Source organism: Pelodiscus sinensis, chromosome 6, assembly GCF_049634645.1.
Source record: "Pelodiscus sinensis isolate JC-2024 chromosome 6, ASM4963464v1, whole genome shotgun sequence".
Classification (NCBI taxonomy): Eukaryota; Metazoa; Chordata; order Testudines; family Trionychidae; genus Pelodiscus; species Pelodiscus sinensis.
In genome coordinates, this window is record NC_134716.1 from 1,208,664 (window position 1) to 1,225,956 (window position 17,293).

At 50.8% G+C, this 17,293-nt stretch overlaps 1 protein-coding gene across 10 annotated transcripts in view; it reads left to right on the top strand.

Moving 5' to 3' along the window:
• The window catches only part of PAX5 (paired box 5), a 209,134-nt gene that overhangs the window by 179,550 nt on the left and 12,291 nt on the right, over nt 1-17,293 (top strand). The window lies entirely within an intron of this gene.

Here is a 17,293-nt window from a genome sequence, read left to right on the forward strand (position 1 = left end):
TTAACAGTTTCTTGGAGAACCCCATCCAAGCAGGCCACAGCTCGTGCCTTGACATGGCTGCTGGCCACTTCCTGCAGGGGATACCTGGGGAAAGGCGTGTGCCGCTCTGCCTTTAAAGCAAGGCCCTGTGCTTGTCGAAGGTTATTTCTCTGTCCAGGAGATGGCACCGACTCGCTTACATTGAAGAGCAATGGCGTGTGGTTAAGACCAGATGAGAAATTCTCCACCGGTGGTCGAATGGTCATTCACCGGTATCGTGTTTGGTGCCAGAAGGAAGACTTCAGTTCTCCGGAGACAAACTGCTTGTCTGTTTTCAGAGCTTTCCCGAGCTCCCTTGAGAGAGCGCTGGGGCCGAAAGGCGAAGCTCTGTCTGTGCGGACCTAGCACTATTACCTGTCATGAGCTACCGGTGGGATTTGGATTTACAGCTGCTTCAAACCGATTTTCTACACCAAAAAGGGGTGTGTAAAACTTAAAATGATTTATTTTCACCCAATTTTTTCATGGAGGGCTCATCCATATTTTTTCATTTGTTTTGGTTCTGAGAAGTATTTTGACAACGCCCTCAAAAGTTGCTGCCAAGATGCCTTTTAAAAATACTTAGATGAAAAAAATTTGAACGTGGATTCCAGGCTCCCAATTTTTTATCCCAATTCTGGCCAAAACCAACCAAATCGCAATTTCCTCCAATTTTCAGCCCGCTCTGCCCAGGGCAGTTAATACTTGGGACAGTTCGGGTGGGCGAGAGGGGGTTGTATGACGCTGCCTGGACTGTGAAGTTCATTGACTTGGAGGGGCACCAAGGCCAGTGTTGCAGCTCAGTCTGGCCTTCCTCTGGCGGGATCGGTGCCGGAAGGGAGAGAGGCGGTTCCCCAAGGTGACATACCAGGCGGAGCAGGAGGAGCGGCTCAGAGGGCTGGCGGAGAGCGTGCAGGTCTCCCCTACACAATCCACACCTCCCTGCCAGACATGCTCTCTGGCCCCTGGCGGGTGGGGCGACAGCCCCTTCCCTTTGCTCACAGGATCAGAGCTGGCCAGTCAGAAGGCAGCCACGTGGCGGGGGGCTCTAAGAAGCCTGGAGAATTTTCTGAACAACAATTGTGTTTGCAGCCATACACCCCCGGGCAATAGCAAAGCTTGTCAGACCTCATGCTTTGGTTTGCAAGCTGCTTGGCTTACGGCCCATGAAAGGAATTTCACACACGCACCCCCAAGCCCACAGTTAGCAGTGACTGGTCTTAGCTGTCCACTTTATCTCTCTCAGCAGCCACTGTCAGAGGCAGGATACTGGCTATGGCCTAACGCTGCAGAGCAACGACGTGTCTTTCTGGCGTAGCACGTTTTGTAAAACGCGTTCCGGCAGACAGAGGTCTGTGTGGATAGGGAAGCCTCGAAAGGTGAGAGAGGAATTATTCACCGGCATTAATTGAGATGATCCATGCAGCTGGGTTGGGCAGTTGTCCTCTCTGTGTAGAGAAATCAATCTCTGCATTAATGCAGTTCCTGCATGGTTTGTGTGTGGCACCACCTCCCTTTCTTGTATTAAAGTTAAATACCTTTGTGGACAAAAGTTTAAAGTGCACAGCTAAAATCTGCATGTTTCCCGTAATTGCCGAGGTAAATCTTTTTGTCTCCCTGCAAAGGCTGGGCAGGATATTTCATAAAATGTGTCAGAAGCAACATTAAAATTTTATGGCAGGCAGCACGGGTCGAGAGCAGCACAGGGGCTGCACAGCAAGGTACGTCCACCTTAACCCACAACTCATTACTCATTGATGGGATTTTTTGCACCTTGTAGCGTCTCAGAAACGAGGTAGAATTACAAAAAGCTGCATGTTACTGATTTAAAAAAAAAACATTAGGATGCATTCAGCACTGCTGGAAATAAAAGTACCAGCCCTGTCTGTGTCCTAGCTAATGTGAAAACGAAAAAAGAGGAAGGACAGTCCATGTGTATGATGGTACCCTAGAAAACCATCTGACTCTTGCTTTATATCACTCTGCGAAAGCACCAGGTAAATTGGCAGTTTTCATGTGACCGAGCAATGGGAGCGGAACGTGCCGGAAAGCATTCCGGTAAGAACAGTGTAAAAACCTCTGGCCCCCAGCAGACCGGTGTGGGCAGAAGCCAGGAAAGCAGCTCGGAAGCTGCTGCTGCTTCTCTTGGCGTCTGGGAAGAAAATTAAGCTCTTTTCCCAGGATTTTTGAAAACAAATGGGTCAGTCATTTTACAAAGGTTACATTTAAATACGGTTCATTAGAGGATGTTAGGAGCATGCTCAGGCACAAATAATACGTACTGCAGGTGGTTATAAACATACGTATGGCTGGTGTTATAGATGGCTATAAGAAACCCATTGATCTGTTGGAGTCTACTAAATACATGAATAATAAGCATTTTAATAAATGGTTAATCTAGTCATCCTTTACAGACAAGCTGTTCATAGAAAGCGTGGCCAGCAAAGCCACATTTCCTTAACTGTGTAAAGTATGCAGGTGTGTATCTTCCTACATATTTTAAAAATGTGCATCTATCTGTCTGTCCGTCTGTGAGTCCATTTGTTCAAGAACTCCTGCTAAACAGTAAGGCCTAGGGGCACCAAATTTGTGCTGCAGCTTCCCCTTATCAGGGCTTAAAACAAAGTAGGGGTTTGGTTGTGCCAGGACAATGGGATGTGCCTAGTATTTGGTTTCCTCATGAAATGGAAAGGGAGGGGACTGGCAAGAGGGACAGTTATGCTGCAGAATGATCACAGGGGGCAGCAAGGGGCCAGAGACGTGGACTGGAACAGCTATTACCCCATTGGGCCAGCAGAGGGCAGGGGTGGAGAAAGGGACAGCTACCTACTATGTATTTCAGAGAGTTTGTCTGTGTGTTCGTTCTCTAGACAGGGGACCTGTACCCCTCAAGTTGCTGTGCTGGGAGAGGGCTGGGGTCCTCCTCTCTCCCAAGGGCAGCCTGCACACTGAACCCTCATTCTCAGCCCCATCTCTGAGCAATGATTTAAATTTAGAAAAACTGAACTTATTTGAGTTAAGGACCCAAGCCATGCCGGGTAAATCTTCTAGTACGCGCTCTCTCAGCTGAGAAGTCTGAGCATGGCCATGGGAAAGTATTGCCCAGTAGCATTATTCTGCCAGTCAGAGAAATATGGGTTGAGCAAATCATTTGAGAATGAAGCTAGCCATGACCGTCTGGTTTGTGGGATGTACCGTGCTGTACAGAAAGGGAACAAGCGACACATCACAGCCTCAGTGTTACATTGCTAGGAATCTGGCGGGGTTGCTTTTCCTGAAACCTCTCAGACTGGCCACAGACCAGAACAGTTAATGTTTGGGTTTTCTTTGTGGGGACAGAGATGCATTTGTCAGCCAGTGGAACCCAAAAGGACTGGTTGTAAACACTGCAGGACTTTGAAGTCACATGTCCAGGTTCTGCACAGCTTCTAGTATGGCCGGCGCCATCGTCATGGACAGAGGGTGGGAAAGCACTTTGACATACAGGGTTTTATAAGGCTATAAACACTTACAATGCATCTGCGTGCATTATACCTCTCTTCATATTACTCTGTTAATACCTGCACTGGCAGTGACTTGTGAAATAACCCCGGCACAGGCAGCAATCCTAGGTTAAATGTTTCAGAAGTGACGAAATGACGTATGCCTCTAGGTTCCCCTGACTTTAATTACCAGGGAGCCCGTATTCCCGAGGCAACACGTGGGGTAAGCAGGGGGAGATGTGGAGGAGCCATGGGGCTGGGAGGCATGAAGGAACATAGCAATGAGAGGCAGCAAGAGGCAGAGCTCATAAAGGCCCAGTTCCTGGGCAGCAGAGGCAAAAAATCACTGGCCACCGTCTAGCACTTGTTCACGCTTTCCAGCCACTGCTGCTTCCAGCCTGCAGTCAGTGGCGTCCCGCAAACAGGACGGTAGGTGGGGCCAACGTTTCACTCAGAAGTATCACAATTGCTGTTGAGGTAAAAATAGTCTATTCTGTGACCTGTTCTATGCTTCAGCACAGCGCGATCTTGGTGGGTGATGGGGAAAAGTGACCTGCTAAGTACAGATACACCAGCCGAAGCCCTGTGCAGATGCAGTTACATTGCCAAAAAAGTCCTTTTGCATGTGTGGAGAAGCTCGCGGTGTCTGGGAGCTGAACCAAAAGGACTCCCGGCCTGCATGGCAGAGAGTGGCAGACTTCTCACTGTGGTGGGCAGCTTCTAACATGTTCCACTAGTTTAGCTTATTGTATTTGGGAACTGGTATAAGCTACACGGGCAAACAATCTCTCTTTGTCTGTACGAGCTGCGTCTGCACTAGGAAGATTTGCTGACTAATCCTTCGTAGTGTAGGCCAGTGTTTCTCAACTTTTTTTTTTAATAAAGTACCCTTTTAAAAAAATAAGTACCCCCAGTACCTACAGTTTTCAGATACACAACATTTTTTTCTACCATTGCAACACATTTGTTTAAACAACTTAATCCTAGCCAGGCGGGTGATGAAATTTTTGGCTGTAAAAAGTACAAAAATAATCAAGTGCTGTGAAACTTAAACAAAAATTCCGTTTTTGCCACATTTCAGTTGTGTTGACGTATCCCACCGACTTCTCTCAAGTACCCATAAGGGTGCTCGTCCCACGGGTTGAGAGACACTGGTGTAGACAATGGCCTTACAAGTCCTCACAGCCCCCTCATCGCTGGAAGGCGCTCCTACAGCCACACCACTGATATCTGTCACATGTGGCTGCTTGGGCTCCGCTCTGCCCCCAGAGGAGGGCTGTGAGTGCAGCGGAGTGTGTGGTTTTGTAGGGGTTTGATAAAGTACAGGCTGCCGAGTTTGGGGTTAGAGAAGGCAGGGGAAGACGAACGCCTTGCATTTGGCATGGGAGTTGCTGGGGGAGATTTGCAACGGGTCTAAGTGCCTGGGAGAGTTTGCAAGGACATTGGGCCCAAGCAGCATACCTGGCAGTTTAGTGCTTTGTTTCCTGTAGCCTCTCTCAGCCTCTGCTGTCTTTCTAAAATAGTCAGTCGGGGGAGGAATGCAGAAAGAGGAAGTCTTCCCAGAAGGTGAGTACGACGAAGACAGTGCTTTGCTGTCCACCCCCCTCCTCCCAGGATCTCTCACCCTGGAGTACAATGACAGCTTATTGCAGAAGTGAGCTTACATAGGCATGTTCTCTCTTGTCTAACTTACATCATGTTGGTTCGTCCATAGGACTCTCCCCTAAATGCTACTTGGAGTATAACGGACCAAATTAAAATATCAATATTTCAGAAGATCAATTATGATGTAAGCAATATAGCTAAAGGGCACTGTCTTTTACTGCTCGTTGGGTTACACATGAAACTTCCATTGTATGAGACATACAATCCTATTCCACGCAGACTCTTTTTTTTTTTTTTTTGGTAATAGATTTTAAAGTTGTGTACATTTAACAGCTATTTCATAATGGTAATCTGCAAGCTGCTGCAGTACATTTTGGTTGCTAAGTGCAGTATTTAGCCCTGTTCTCCATGCAGTCAAGCATATCTTAACTCTCTGGATAATGATTGTTATTGGAATTTGCTGAAGAAATTTATGGCCCATATGATTACTTCCACAAAAGAAAACGTTAGAAAGCAAATAAAAAGTCATGAGACTGTTAATTTAAGAAAGTTACTGTAGGTTTCTTCAGCAGAAAAAAAGAGACACCTGTAGGCCTTTGTCAGGAGGAGTTGGGATAGAAAGAGAATCACAGTTAATCTATGGAGTCCTGCTTCACGTGTGAATGTGGTGGAAAATTCTCTAATTTACCCCAGAGTCCAATACAAAGTGGACAGCGTACTGTTATTCTTGGCCAGAGGGCTATTTCTCCCCCCCACAACCTTCTGTTCTTTTTCCTTCAGTGGTTGAATATATTGAGCATTTTGCGGTGTTAATCTGTTGACTTGAAGGGCTAAAGAAGAATGTTGTAAACCTGGAGCAGAGATGGCAAAAGGATATCGCTAATTAGACTTGGAAAACATACAGGCAAGGACAAGTCTGATGAGAAAGGGCCCCTGGGGTTACAGCCATATGGAGAGGTTAGGAAAGCTAAAGAGTCTGTTCTCCTATTGATGTGTAACTGTAACTCCTATTAATGTTAATCAAAGTGTGTGTGTGTACACAATTCTCTTAAATATGCATTCACTAGAAAAGAGGAAATGCAAAAGGGAGCTCAGCTGAGATATACAAGTGAAGGTAATGGAGACAGGAGATAAAACTATGGGAGCAGGTGACAGACTCATGGACAAGACATAAAAGAGCTGCATCCAAAACCGTGTTAGGCTAGGTCTACACTGCGGGGAGAAGGTCGGTTTACGGTACGCAACTCCAGCTTCATAAATAACATAGTTGGAGTTGATGTACCTTAAGCTGAGCTTGACGTTGTCTCCTCAGCAGAAGGTTGATGGGAGAAACCCTGTTGTTGACTTCTCTTACTCCATGTGACAGCGAGGAGTACCGGCGCCCACAGGAGCGCCTTCAGCATTCAGTTCCTCAGGTTTTGACTAGACCCTCTAAATCAAACCCCAGAAGATCGATCACCAGAGCATCAATCTCCTGTTAAGTGGCAACGTGGCCTTAAAGGTATTTAGGATAATGATATGGAATTGGTAAATAATAGCTGACCAGACTGAATAGCAATAGAGGCAGCATGTGTGAATATATAGTCACAGAAAAGTCCGTGGAAGGCCTGGCAGTCAGACCAGTGACCTTTGGAGCAGGCCTTGAGAGAAGAAAAGCTTCCTGAGTTAAAATAATGGTGGGGGTACAACAATACACCTTGATTGGGTCCTTGATTTTTCCTTCCATTCTAAATACATGTGCATGCTCGTGTTCATGGTTAGATGTCTGCGGGATATGGAATCTCCATTTCACAGGAGATGGCTGGGATTTTGAAATTAGTTTTCATTCTAATCAGAACAAAATGTTGCATTTTGAAATTGCTCCTGAAAAGAGAGTTCCATTTGACTAGAAAAGGTTATTTTGGCAAGGTTTCATTTCAATATAATCAAAATGGTGGAGTAAGTAAACCAAACCTTTTCAATTTGGTCTTTTTACATATTTTATAATATAAAATTTCACAACTGAAAATCCCAATCTTCTGTTTTGACATTGGAAAAACCTGCTGTTCCTCCCCCCTCTCCTCCCCAGATTGAGTATGTTGTCAAAATCTGTGCATTCTCAGGGGGAGTTTTGATTTTGGGCCAAATAGCATTTTCAGACTGATAAACATGCTGTTGGGACAGGTTTGGAGCTCTGTTTGTGACCGATGTGACGGACATGTGGACAGTTTGGTCGGCAGGCATGGCATTTCCCAAAACCCGGGTGGAATGCAGACCTGTTGTGAATGCTGCCTTGGAGACGAGTATGTGAAGTGACGCCCACCCCTGCGCTCCCGTGGCCAGTTTGAAATCTGCTTGCTGGGTGGGCTGCGAGGTGGAGCGGGAAGGAAGGGAGAAGTTGTCTCTGAGGAGCACAGAGGAAGCAGCCTTCATGTTCTGCCCATTTTCTGAGGCCACCAACCCAGGAGAAGATGAGGCGCTCATCCACCATTCTTCTGTGGCAGCACACAGCTGACCTTGGCAGTTATGGGCAGCCTCTGGTTGCTCACAGACACACTGTGGAGGACTGGCCCATGATTCTGCTGCTAAGAAGGTCGAATCTCAAGGGCTAATTGCCGTGTAGCCAGTGGTTCAACTGATGGTCCACATGGTTGCCGGCTGGTGTACCTTCCTGCCCAACATGTTCCCTCTATTTTTTTCCATCCACATGTGGAATAAATTTTGTTATATGCACTGGGGTATGTGCGGATGGTCACCGCCAATAGAAAGACATCCTGCCAGCTGTGGGCGCTCTGCCAATCAGCTGGGTGGCGTTAGACTCTCTCCTGGGTGGCGGCCCAAGCGCTCAGCTCACAGGGCACACTTCTGCCCAGGTAGTGCTTGAAGGTCTGATGTATTCAGCAAGGAACAAGTTGGCATTAGCTGTGGACTTTAGTTAACTAGAGCCCGTTGCTGCACACGCGGGGAGGGCGGAAGGTCAAACACCAGCCTCTTTCCATGGATCCTACAAGGGTCTGGGGTGCCTGGAGGTATTTGTGGGCTCCCCCGATGCTCTCATAAGAGGCCTGCTGGGTTAGGTGTCCTGGGGGTAACTGTGGATGGGCACAGGGCCTACTAGTCTGCTTCATGCTGGCCCACTGCTCAGTGCCTGGGGAAGCCCATCTCGGTCGGAGCTGTGCTGCAGCCTGACTGCCACTGTGCTCGACCGATCCCCACGGATATCTGCCTTCCTCCCCAGCAAGTGGCGTGGGCTTGCTCACTGCTGGCAATGGCCACCCGCCTCACTCCCACAATCCCATGCCGCACTCTTGCTCCCCAGGGTCTGGCTGCTGTGCGACCGCAGGGGCCCGCCTCTGCAGAGCCTGCCTTCTCCCTGCTAGGAAGAGTCAGTGTTAGCCGGGTCTCTCCCACCCACCTTCTCCAGGAGACTCTTTAAACCACCCGTCACCAGCCTAATGTGGTGACCTGTCCCCCCAGCCCCAGTAGAGAAGCCTTTCCCCTCACGCGCCGCAGCCTCCCTCAGTGGTCCTGTGGTAGCACCACGCACAGCTGGGCAGCAAGAGTCCCATGCACAGCTGAGCCCTCCTGCCCTCCAGACGCACTGACCTTCCTTCCGGCCCCCGTCGAGATTGGGCAGCACCACCTCTGGGCCCAACCTGCATCCCATCCCACCCCACCTTCCTGCCCTTCCCGGTCCACTGGTTCCACGCTCTGCCGTTACTCTGCAGCCATGCACTGTGGGCTGCCTGCGGCCAGACTGGTGCCAGAGCGGTGCTGGTGGTGCCCGTGTCTCCACACAGACCCTTCGTACAGAGCCCTCTGGAAGGCCCAGACGACTGTCTCCTTCCTCTTCGGCCCTGGGGCCTCTCTCCGGTAGTCACGCGGGGTGCAATTCACGGGCCAGAAGGCCGGGTCCAGGCTGGCAAACCCCTCAGAATGGCATAAGTGGGACTATGTCCTGGCTCCTGCCGAGGTGAGGTTCCCCCTGCGTTTGCTCACGGCAAGCAAGGGCCCTGCTCGTTAATTCACCACTACTGCTCACTAGCACCCCAGCTCTCTGTGCTGGGAGGGCAGCCTGCTGGGGGCTGCTGGCCCGTGGCCAGTGGCTGTGGTGAAGGATGAGGTGGGTGCACTGAGCGCATGAAAGGGGGTTGTGTCTGAGATTGGAGGGAGGCTTAACGCTGTGTGTGTGTGTGGAGGGGGGGGGGGTCGGACACGCACACTCTCTAACTAGTGAATGGTCCAGGACAGAAAATAGAGACCAGTCGTGTCAGTGGTGACCATGGCGATATATGCCTAGAACAGGAGGGGTCCTTCCCATGCGCAGCTTCCCTCTTGTCCTCGGCAAGGAACCACGTGACTCCCCCTTCAGCAGACCGCACTGCATCCACATGCAGGAGAAACCCTGGTGGGGAGCGGATGGCTGGAGGCGGCATAACAGCGAGACTCCCGCGGCCCATTCCCCGACTCCACCGCAGCAGAGCCCGGCGTTCGGGGACACGAGCGTGGTGGCTCGTGCAGTGACCAGTGCCGGCGTACACGCTCGCGGACAAGGCCTGATGTGAGGGGGGCACCAAAACACAGATGCAGAGTTTGCTAGACAGTTGGGAAAGCTGGGTTATAACTTTGTGCTGCAGTCAAGAAGTGACTTGGCCAGTTTTAAATCCAGGCGATTTTTGGCCCAGTGTGGTGCCTGTTCTTGGACAAAATCAAGATTTGTAACTGTCCTAGTATATCTTGGGCCTGCTTCTCTGCTCCTTTTGTCCCTGAAGTGCTTTTCTGCCCTCTCCTGGAGAGATTCAGCACTTCCTCTTATAGCACGTCTTTACCAAACAGCCCTAAGCACAGCCTTGGGTGGGCCAAGCAGCCTGCACCCCTTGAGCACATTGCAAATCACCCCTATTGATTTATATTTTCATTGCAGCTTCTTTTGTATATTTTTAGCTCAGTGGTTACAGATTTGTCTGTTGAAACACTCGTGTAGGCTAAAATGATGGAAACCTGGCAAAAAATGTGACCGAACTGGGTTTTAGTATATTGTGCGGAAGCCGGCAGCAGGAAAATGCATAGGAAATGCTCTGGTGGGCCGTGCACAGCCCAGAGGTTAGGCCCCCCTCGTGTGTAACATGCCACGTCAGCAGTCGAGGGACAGAAACGCTCGTGTCGATCTGGACTAGCTCTGTTGACGTCAGTGACGTCACTCTGCATTGCCACTGGTGTCATAAGAAACCGGACTATCGCACGGCCCCCTGAATACAATGCGAGCAGGGTGAAACTCATCTCTGTGCAGACAACCAGCACAAGGCCTGGCCATCATTAAAGTCACACGCTGCTGAGGGCCTAGAGGGGACTTAAGCAGTCCATGAGCCACGGGCTAGCGCTCTGCCCAGGGCTGAATTTCACAGGCAGGTTGTTGCCCAGAGTTTTGCCAACCACCCAGTTCAAAACTGATGCATTGCCCCCTCCCCAACTCATGAGATTAAAAAAATCCCTCTTGCATGCAGCCTGCCAACTCTACTGTGCACATCTGAGGCTTTTCCCCATAGCCACGGGGGCTGGAAATGAGTTTTTGTATGAATGTTCCGAGTCCTGTGTGTTCCCATGGCTCCAGGAGCTCAGGCTCTAAGGCAGACACCAAATGCGACAGCTTCTCTCTGGCTGTCAGATACAGGCTGCAACCAAAACGTCTTTATGCAGCTGATTTGTTCAGTCGGGAGCCCCCGGATTGTGGTCAAACTTCTGACGTGTGTGCGGCTAATGCTCGAAACGAAGCAGGGGCTAACGCTGCCTTATTTGTTTCGTCAGCTGTAATTACTCTGGGATAGATTTGACTCCTATGTAGTCGTTTAGCTGGTGAGTAAGCTCATTGACTTAAACTGGACTCTTTACAGACTTAAGGGACTTCTCAGCTAGTGAGGGCGGTGGAGTCTTGACCCCTTATTAACAGTAATGGTAGGAAATACTGAACCCACTTATGGCGATGTTTAAACGGCTCTTCTGCGAGAGCCACGAGGAAGCACAGAGGCACTGAAGTCGTTGCCTCGACGGCTGTTTGTTTCGGTGGCTGTATGAGCCCCAGCTGTCGCCCTGCGATGCAGTGAGGGACAGGATAGGTTTCAGAAGGGGCAGCCTTAATGAAGGCCCTTGCTGTCTAACTGGGAAGGCACTCCCCTCCTGCCCGGTGCGCGCGGGCAAGTGCGCCCACGCGCACAAACATACCCCGGGGCGTCGCTGCACGGTAGAGCTTTTGATCATTAAGCAGCGCTGTCAAGAAGTGGATCTGATGGGTGGGAATCACTAGGCACTCATGCAGCGTTCATTCATCTTCGCCGTACTCCTGCCCCATTTGTCTGTCCGAGGCCTGTGCTGGTAATAACAGGGCGGGTGGCTTTTCTCCCCTTTCCTTTCCTCTCCTTTCTATCCCCCCCCCCCAATCCCGGCTGATGGATATGCAGAGTATGTGGGCTGAAGCCAGCGGTACTGTCACCGAACTGATGGTGTTCAGTGACTCCTCGGGCTCTCGGCTGGTCTGTACTGCAGGAGCCTGACACCCTGACCACTGAGGCATAAAAAACAGAGCACTGGAAGCCTCAGCCTGTCAGGCGCCAGAGAGTCCCCCAGAGAGGCCCCGAGATGTGCGCGCGGGAGGGAGGGGGCAGCCGAGGCTGGGGAGAGAGAACCGAGCGGTGAAATGTTGGCTGGTTGCTACCGGTGCTCAGGCAGGCGCGTGGCTGAGGACGTACAACGCAGAGCCGCCTGTTCCGGCGCAGGCTTGGCATGAGTGCGACCGGAGCCGCCGGCCAGAGGGGCTGGGAGCGCGGGGCATGGCAGGCCCGGCTCCCCGGGCTTTTGGCTGCATGGTGTGCCATTCGCTGGGGGGAGGCAAGGCACGCTGAGGATGGCCGCATGGCACAGCTGGGCTCGGCCTTGCAGAGCTTGGCTCGCCTTGGGGGAGGGAGGCTCCATTTCCCTTTCCGATTCAGGTTGCCTTGTGGGGCTTGGGAGTCCAGGTGAGAGCTCCTGGCGCGTGGGACCCATCCGCTCCCTGTCCTGCTGAGGGATGGGTTGGGAATGGCAGCGCTGGCCTACATCCCACCCCGCCCACTGTGTCACGGTTTCCGGGTCACTGCCTCTATAGTCCCTTGCTCACTGGTTTCTGGTTTCCTGCCATCTCCTCTCTTGGGCGGAGACCCGCGTCTCATTCCTGCTTGGCCACAGGGTTTCAAGGCTGCCCAGCTCCCTGCCTCGCACTGTGATATCCCCAGCAAGCCAGGCTGCCTGGAGGCCGAGGCTTGCACTTTGCCCTCTCTGCCAGGGCTCTGAGCAGGGGCGTGCCCAGTTAGACCAGGGCAGTGGTCCCTAGGGCGAGACCATTACAGAGAAAACACATGAAAACAGTAAAGTCCCTATCCCCTCGTTACAACGCCCACCACAGGTCACCCGCACTCCAGTCCTGAGCTCTGGTAGGTTTTAGTCCTTCACAACCTACAGGGTTATCTCTGCGTCTGTCTTAGACCCAGAACTGGGCAAATCATTCCATAGTTCGGTTATGCATGTACCAGCCATCGTTAGCAAGCCAGCTTAGCCCCTTCAGAACGCACAGCCCACCCCCCACCAGCCTGTGTAGTGTCTCCCATTAGAATATCTGGGTCTGAGCTGCCTGCTGCTCCTGCTTATCCATGTTCCCTCAAAAACTTTGGGTGGAAACTTGAAACCTGCCTTCCCATTCCCACAGTCAGACGCCCAGAGCTTTTGTTAGCATCCATATTGACTCCGGCTACCAGCAGAGCAGGGAGAGGCACCCCCATCTGATTGCCTTCTAGCCCCCAGCGTTCTGAAGGACTAAAACCTACCGGCGCTCAAGGCCGGAGCTGGGGTGAGTGCTGGTAGGCTTCTTAGCATGCCGCTCATACTGCCTTCTAATTAAACAAGTGCGCTTGCCTCGCAGCTGGGTGGTACCTTGTACCCGTGGGCAATACGTGGGCAGAGTCTGGGTTGCTGGGGACACTGCAGTGTGAAGCAGGGAGCTGTGTGGTCACAGTCCCGGTCAGAATGGAGTGAGGTTCGGGTCTCTACGCAGGAGAGGAGATGGCTGGCAGCGGGTGCCCTGGAGGGGTCGCAGCCGCCCCACAGAGGTGCAGTTATCCTGAAGCTGTGACAGCCCATGTATCTCATCACCCTGCCCTTGAGCCAAGGTATGGTGGAGTGGCCCAGACATCTGTCCTGTCCTTCTGCCATGCCCATCCTACCATCTTTGGCTGTTTAAAAGGAAAGTTTTAACTGAGGTTTTCTTCTGGCAGCTCTCCTCAGCCGGTAAAGAGGCAGCCACGTCGGTGCACGTATCTCTGCACTCGTGTCTGTGCAGGGGACAGAACGTGATAAACAGTGTGTGTCAGGCAGGCCGGGGGAGGGTACAGACACCCCTGCCACATACAATGTCCCACGGGATCAAGCAGCTGTGAGGCAACACGCCCGGGGAGCCGAACTGTCCCTCCGCACTTGAGGAAGGGACGAGGGCGCTGTGCCCGCCCTACAGTCACTCGCTATTTTGTGGCCCCCCATGCTGTTGCCTCAGGTCTTAGGGAGTCAGTGCCGCTGAGCCGTAAGGGGCTTGTCCAGTGGCCCTTCTCTGCAGTATGAATAGCCATTTGAAGGTCATCTACTCAAGCATGGGTTGCAGATTCCACATGGCCCCTCTTGTTTTCAGCCTGCTTCTTCCTCTCCTATGTAGAGTGAGTCTTGGCCATGCTAATTCACTCGCATGCAGCTCCTTTCGCAGTCGATTCCTCCAGCTGGCCCCAGGCATGTCTGCCTGTTCTAGCAGGCCCTGGAGCTGGCCTGGAGCACTGCCCTGCCACTGGACGGCATGCGTAAATGCCCAAGGACAGTTGTCCCAACTGACACATTCTGATATGTATTGTAGCAAATCTGTGCCCGCAACAAGAACACCACCCACATGCCCTTTACCGGACAGAACTCAGACTGGGGCACCAGACATCCTAATACAATCGGTCTGTCCTGATAATAGAAGCTTTGTCATACATAGGCAACTATTAGCCCCCTCACCCCGTCCCCATTGGTCACACTAACCCAGACCCTTCCTCTTTGAGGGCAGAGCAGCTGAAGGAGACTACTGGAAAAGGTAATAGACCCCAATAGAGGACAACAAAGTCCTCACAGCTGGTGGGTTCTCTGGCCAATGACACGTACACCACTAATCTCTAGGTGACCGCACAGGTGCTGGTCTGTTCCCCATCCCAGAAATCATTCATTCACATACATGAAATGCAGCACACGTGTTTGCACCGGAAAGCTCCATTATGTTTCATTATGACAGAGTATGCAGTTTCACGCATCTAATTCGTAACCTGTTCTGCTAGCCCATTCTTCTCTTTCCTCACCTGCTTTATCTCCTTGCTCCTTCCCCCGTCCCAAACCCTTTCCCTGTTTTCACTCTCAGGACCATTTTCACCAAGTTCCTCACTGATCCCTTGTCTCCTTGCTTTGTTCGTGATAGCTCATTAAAAAAAAACCAGGAATGAACATTAAGGCAGAGTTAACCTTCAGGTATTGTTTAGTGTGTCCTCCATCATTCAATAGGACAGGGACAAGAGAGCAAACATATATGCTATGCACTTTAACAGGAACAGAAATTTGGGAGCGACTATTTCTAGCCACTCACAGTGATTAACAGAGTTGTATAGAAGCAGTAATAATAACTAATTATTAAACCACCAAACCTTTTCCAGAAGTCTAGGAAAGATGGAATAAGCCCTTTAAGGAGCAGTGATTAATAATCTGGTGTGCAACTGTTTGAATCTTTATTTCTCACTTCTATCCCTGTGAAAGCACCTTAAGCCGTCAGTGTGGAGCAGCTATTGGAACCACAAAAAATCCTCTGAGCTTTCAATGTTAACAAAGCAACATTAGGGACATAGGGATTGGCAGACTGACTCAGACCTGAGGTCCGTCTAGTCCCATGGCCTGTCTCTGACATTGGCTAGGACAAGATGCTTCAGAGGAAGATGCAGTCAGCCTTGCATTAGGCAGAAACCCTTCTCGTTCTCTTTCACACCCCTTGTTAACTGCAACTCCAGTTGTGCTTTGGCTTCCTTGATTGTACCCCTGCATGCTCGAGCAATAATTTGATACTCCTCCTTAGTCATCTGTCCAAGCTCCCAGTCACTTCCTGGTTGGGTTTAAGCTCACCAAAGACTTCTCTGCACTCCCAGTAAGGCTTCTTTAAAATACAGCCAGCTCTTGGACTCTTTCCCCCTTCATGTTAGCCTCCCAGGGGATCCTGCCCATCAGTCCCCCTGAGGGAGTCACAGGCTGCTTTTCTGAAGTCCAGCGTCTGCATTTTGTGGCTCTCCTTTCTTCCTTTGGTCAGGATCTGGAACTTTACCATCTCACGATCACTGCTGCCCAGGTTTCTTCTTCGAGCTGGTACTAAGGAAGTGCCTTTACACTGAAATTATGGAGATGGGTTGATTTGGGGTTGATGTGAGGTACCACACATACTGTTCTGAGCATCAACAGTGTAGCTGCTCTTACCATCTCATGATCTTGCTTTCTATTCTTATTCTGATTTCCCTAAGCCATTTGGGCACTTGAGGTAGGTGGAGAAAGGGTCACATTGGGCTTGATTCCAGAACTATTGGGAACCAGTCAAAGTCTTTCCATTTATTTCAATGTGCTCTGGAAATTGTCTGACAATTTTTTTCTGTGGAAAAACATCCACACCGTTTTATGAGAAAGGGGTAGTTTTTGATGAATTCCTGGTTTGGAAAAATGAAGTTATGTCTAGACTGCAGGCTTCTTTCGGAAGAAGCTTTTCCGGAAGAAATCTTCTGAAAAAGCTTCCGAAAGAGAGTGTCTACACAGCAAAAGCACATTGAAAAAGCGATCTGCTTTTTTGAAAGATAGAGTCCACATTGATTGGACACTTATCTTGCATGTCAGCTGTGATTACTATGGACGGAGTGGCCACCAGGGCACCTATGCTTTTTCCTGGAGGCCTCTCATTTCGAAAAAAACCCTCTTCCCCATCCACACATGCCTTTTTCCGAAAGAGCTCTTTCGGAAAAAGGCTTCTTCCTTGTCGAAAAAGGTTTACCACTGTCGGGAAACCCCCTGCATTCTTTTGACTTTCTGTTGAAAGAACACAATTGCAGTGTGGACGTAAGTGTAGTTTTTCCGGAAAAATGGCCGTTTTCCCGCGAAAACTCTGAAGTGTAGACATAGCCTCAGAGAGAGAAAGTACGCATAGCGTTCTCTGGCTGTATTTCACACTGTAGTTACAGGTAGATGCAGCAATAAAGTTTTGGGTCATTCAAGCACCAGAAAGTTCAGATAAACAAACTAGGACTGGCAAGGATCACTTTTGAACTTCTTCCTGGCTTTTGTCAGGTGGGTGATGGTCTTAATGGTGTGTGGGGGGGGGATCAGAAAAAAATCATTTCTGGGCGATGGTAGAATCACAGACACGACGATAGCCCCTTGTGCTAGGTGCTGTGCATGCTCCTAACAAGGTGCTGGTCCCTGCCCCAAAGAGCGTACAGTCTAGGGGTGAAACAAGGAGCGACGAGCCTACAGAACGAATGGCGGGGGAGGGTGACATGGAGGTGCTGTGAGCTGCGTGGTGCTTTGCAAGCTAAGAGCTCAAGGCGCTGTGCAGATGTAAACGCCATTAGCCTGGGTATAGAGAGGAGAGAGGTTCTGAGGCCTGCCCTAGGCGATGCTGTGGGGCCTTCTTGGCATCAGTGTCTAGAACTTTACCTGCGCCATCCCCTCCAGCTTTTGGAAAGCCTGCCCAGAAGTTCCGCTGCACCTCTTGCCCTCAGCTTAGCCAAGCTGGGGCAGGCCGGCCTGCGGGGGAGGGCAGTTGCCTCAAGGCCTGGTGATTATAGCAGCAGTGGCAGCTGGAGCCCTGCGCCCCTTTGAATTGCTGCCAGAGCGCTGCTCTGCACGGCTCTGAGGGCTGGGATTGGGGGGGGGGCGCTGTGGTCTGGGCGGCACCAAGGGGTGACTGCTCTCAGCCTCACCTCCCCACACACACTTTGCCCCAAAGCCTGGGGGGGCTGCCAGCCCCAGGGCAACTTAATTCCAGTGGGGAGGCTCAGCATGACCATGAGCCCCCTGCAGTTTCTCCTGAGGGCCTTCGTGTTGCCTGTCCCGGTGAAATCAGAGAATCACACAACACTAGGACT